The following is a 5,025-nucleotide window of genomic DNA, read 5'->3' as shown; positions in this document are numbered from 1 at the left end:
ACCCAACAGTAAAATGGGTACCTGGTTGTTAAACGATTTGGCGGGTCGTATTTCGGGGAACATAGGATTAAGGACCTGCCCGAAACGCTACGCTTCCTATAGTGGATGTACAATAATATACCTGGTTTTAAGTCTTGTATATAAATAAAACAAAGCATAAACAAATATCGCCATGCTGTGGTCTTATTATCATGTTGTGGTCTTATTATCATGTTGTGGTCTTATTGTTATGTTGTGGTCTTATTGTTATGTTGTGGTCTTATTGTTATGTTGTGGTCTTATTGTCATGTTGTGGTCTTATTATCATGTTGTGGTCTTATTATCATGTTGTGGTCTTATTGTCATGTTGTGGTCTTATTGTTATGTTGTGGTCTTATTGTTATGTTGTGGTCTTATTGTTATGTTGTGGTCTTATTGTTATGTTGTGGTCTTATTGTCATGTTGTGGTCTTATTGTCATGTTGTGGTCTTATTATCATGTTGTGGTCTTATTGTCATGTTGTGGCCTTATTGTTATGTTGTGGTCTTATTGTTATGTTGTGGTCTTATTGTCATGTTGTGGTCTTATTGTTATGTTGTGGTCTTATTATCATGTTGTGGTCTTATTGTTATGTTGTGGTCTTATTGTCATGTTGTGGTCTTATTATCATGTTGTGGTCTTATTGTTATGTTGTGGTCTTATTGTCATGTTGTGGTCTTATTATCATGTTGTGGTCTTATTGTTATATTGTGGTCTTATTGTCATGTTGTGGTCTTATTGTCATGTTGTGGTCTTATTGTCATGTTGTGGTCTTATTGTTATGTTGTGGTCTTAGTGTTATGTTGTGGTCTTATTATCATGTTGTGGTCTTATTGTTATGTTGTGGTCTTATTATCATGTTGTGGTCTTATTGTCATGTTGTGGTCTTATTATCATGTTGTGGTCTTATTGTCATGTTGTGGTCTTATTGTCATGTTGTGGTCTTATTGTTATGTTGTGGTCTTATTGTTATGTTGTGGTCTTATTGTTATGTTGTGGTCTTATTGTTATGTTGTGGTCTTATTGTTATGTTGTGGTCTTATTGTCATGTTGTGGTCTTATTGTTATGTTGTGGTCTTATTGTTATGTTGTGGTCTTATTGTTATGTTGTGGTCTTATTGTCATGTTGTGGTCTTATTGTTATGTTGTGGTCTTATTATCATGTTGTGGTCTTATTGTTATGTTGTGGTCTTAGTGTTATGTTGTGGTCTTATTGTTATGTTGTGGTCTTATTGTCATGTTGTGGTCTTATTGTCATGTTGTGGTCTTATTGTTATGTTGTGGTCTTATTGTCATGTTGTGGTCTTATTGTTATGTTGTGGTCTTATTGTTATGTTGTGGTCTTATTGTTATGTTGTGGTCTTATTGTCATGTTGTGGTCTTATTGTCATGTTGTGGTCTTATTGTTATGTTGTGGTCTTATTGTCATGTTGTGGTCTTATTGTCATGTTGTGGTCTTATTATCATGTTGTGGTCTTATTGTTATGTTGTGGTCTTATTGTCATGTTGTGATCTTATTGTCATGTTGTGGTCTTATTATCATGTTGTGGTCTTATTGTTATGTTGTGGTCTTATTGTTATGTTGTGGTCTTATTATCATGTTGTGGTCTTATTGTCATGTTGTGGTCTTATTGTCATGTTGTGGTCTTATTGTTATGTTGTGGTCTTATTGTTATGTTGTGGTCTTATTGTTATGTTGTGGTCTTATTGTCATGTTGTGGTCTTATTGTCATGTTGTGGTCTTATTGTCATGTTGTGGTCTTATTGTCATGTTGTGGTCTTATTATCATGTTGTGGTCTTATTGTTATGTTGTGGTCTTATTGTTATGTTGTGGTCTTATTGTCATGTTGTGGTCTTATTGTCATGTTGTGGTCTTATTGTCATGTTGTGGTCTTATTATCATGTTGTGGTCTTATTGTTATGTTGTGGTCTTATTGTCATGTTGTGGTCTTATTGTCATGTTGTGGTCTTATTGTTATGTTGTGGTCTTATTGTCATGTTGTGGTCTTATTGTTATGTTGTGGTCTTATTGTCATGTTGTGGTCTTATTGTTATGTTGTGGTCTTATTGTCATGTTGTGGTCTTATTGTCATGTTGTGGTCTTATTGTCATGTTGTGGTCTTATTGTTATGTTGTGGTCTTATTGTTATGTTGTGGTCTTATTATCATGTTGTGGTCTTATTGTCATGTTGTGGTCTTATTGTCCAGCCCATCCTCCAAAAATGGGGAGGTAAATGTAGCAGCACAATAAGTGCAATTATATACTATTCCTAACAGTCAGGAATTGTACTTATTTTCCAACCCATCCTCCGAATAGACAGTACGTTTTAATACTAAATGTAATAAGTACATTTCCTGACTGTCATGCATAGTACAAAATCGCACTTATGGGGCCGTTATATTTACCTCTCTATTTATTCTCCTAGTTTTCTGTTAAAACACTCAGATTTTTTAGGATGAAGTTTTTACGTTTAATTTGCTCTATACAAGTTTTAAATATCAGGAATTTCTTTTTCAATTTTATTAAACAATAAAGATATTATACAAAATTTGAAAATATCCAGAAAATAAAAATTTGAAATAATATTTGAAGACTTCTAGATGTTACTACTGCTCCGCTTGACTCGGTTTCAAGTATCTCTGGGAATTTTCATTATCTGCTGATGTAGACCTGACCAAATGTAAACTGTGTCATAAAATTATTCGCACACCCTCCGTCACTATGTGATGGAGTGCGAAAAGATACGTGAATTCAGAGACAATTCTATAACCAATGTTCCAGCAATGTGTAAACATTTCATTCAAAATGATCTGCTACCAGAAATTTTAGCCAAATATCCCCAGTTTGCTAACTGTAGGTATAGTAACTAAGAGATTGTAACCTATCCACCGCTGCCCACTGGATGGGGGGCGGTGTGCAGGACAAACATATCAATTGTGACATTAGCTCTCCACACATGTCAGTTGCTTAATTTATAAACTGTACTTGTGGTCGATCTCGAACCCATTGATGATGTGACGACTTATACTGAATCTTGTAACTAGCTCATCAAGATTGTAACTTGCTTAGCTAAATGAACTGTGGGGTTCAGTCCCTGAGCCCATTATGTGCCTCTGTAACCCTTTCCACTACCGCCCACAAGATGGGTATGGGGTGCATAATAAATGAACTAAACTAACTAAGAAGGTTAAGTTAGATCGTGATTTTCTATTCAGCTTTTCAGGTAAACTCAAATATTCACAATATATTTGACAGTACGGTTTAATACTAAGTGAAAATAAGTACAATTCCTGACTGTAAGGAATAGTACATAATTGCACTGTTACGTTTACCTCCCCATATTTGGAGGATGGGCTGGAGCATTATGTATTAGAGTGTCAACTTATTGATAACTATAGAAATAAGTAAATACGTAGTGTACCACATCAAATTGTTTGGATGTGTGATAATGGTATGATAGACAGTATACTTAGGAGCTACGAGAATTTTGCCCCAAGAGTGTAACACTTATATGCTGTCCTTACTATATTAACCTGCAATGTTAAATGGGATTCTTGTACATTTTTATGGGATTTTACTTACATGGGACTCTTGATTCTTGTATTGTGATTTGTGTATTTGTACTCACTGAATTTTGTGCGCCCCTTGAGGGACTTGGAGTAGAGGGGGGTAGAAATTGCCTAAGCTATTCTGTCCCTTTGAGATGTATTTTTTTCTTGCCTCAATAACATACTTGAACTTGAACTTGACACAATAAACAAAGATTAGATTAATACACAATAATAACAATATACTATAATGAACAAGGATTACTAGGTACATTAGGATAAAATTTCAGGGTTATGCATTGGTTCACTGTAGCACAATTTGAGGATCATTTCAAGGAGTAATGCAGTAGAATATGCACTCAATATAACAACCATGATATCAGATGATACCAAAGATGACAATGGTAAAGATATATGGCTTAGGTACATATATTGGGGGATTGAGTAGCACTAAATACAGTGCGAGTTAAAGCACTAGGTAGGAAACTATGAAGATGAAATTAAGTACTTTTCGGTTTTATTTTTGAATAAGGCAAAAGTTGGACAGCTTTTCAATTCATTAGGGAGCGAGTTCCATAGACTATAGGTCCCTTTATTTGCATAGAGTGTTTACACCAATTAAGTTTGACTCTGGGGATCTCAAAGAGATATTTATGTCTGGTGTGGTGATTATGTGTTCTATTACAACTGTCTAGGAAGAGTTTCAGAACAGGGTTTGCACTTAAGAAAAGGGTTTTGTAAATGTAATTGACACAAGAAAATGTAAGGAGTGAATTTATGATTAAGGATGTAAACAGGGGAGCTGTGTGTTGTCTGAAAGCAGAGTTTATTGTCCTGAGAGCAGATTTTTGCTGGGTGATGATGGGCTTGTTGTAGTTTGCAGAGGTTGAACCCCATGTACAGATACCATAAGTAAGATAAGGATAGATAAGTGCATAATATAGTGAGAGGAGAGCAGAGTACGGTACATAATATCTGATTTTAGAGAGTATACCAACTGTTTTAGAGATTTTCTTAGTTATGTGTTGTATGTGAGTGCTGAAGTTGAGTTTCTTGTGTAAGTAAAGGCCAAGGAACGTTCCATAATTTTTATGGCTGATGTTAACATTATTTATCTGAAGCTGAATTGCATTTGTTGGTTTGCTTCCAAATAAGATGTAGTAGGTCTTTTCTATGTTTAGTGTGAGTTGGTTGACATCCATAAGTGGAATTCATCATTTACGAAATTATTTAATATGTGCGGGTTGGGGTCTTGAGTAGATGAGGGTAGTATCATCAGCAAACAATATATTTTTAAGCACCTTAGAGTAGTGCCAATCGCGGGCTTCGTCATGCAGTGAGTGTCATATACTGAGTGTAATCGCTGGCTTCGTCATGCACCTAGTGTGGTCGCTGACTGAGTCGTGCGCTGAGTGAGGTCGCTACCCACGCTGCTTTGTTTTGGCCTTGGTTTGAAC

The sequence above is a fragment of the Procambarus clarkii genome, chromosome 86 (genome assembly GCF_040958095.1).
Source record: "Procambarus clarkii isolate CNS0578487 chromosome 86, FALCON_Pclarkii_2.0, whole genome shotgun sequence".
NCBI lineage: Eukaryota > Metazoa > Arthropoda > Malacostraca > Decapoda > Cambaridae > Procambarus > Procambarus clarkii.
The sequence above is the reverse complement of the archived record's forward strand: the minus strand, read 5'-3'. Positions refer to the sequence as shown.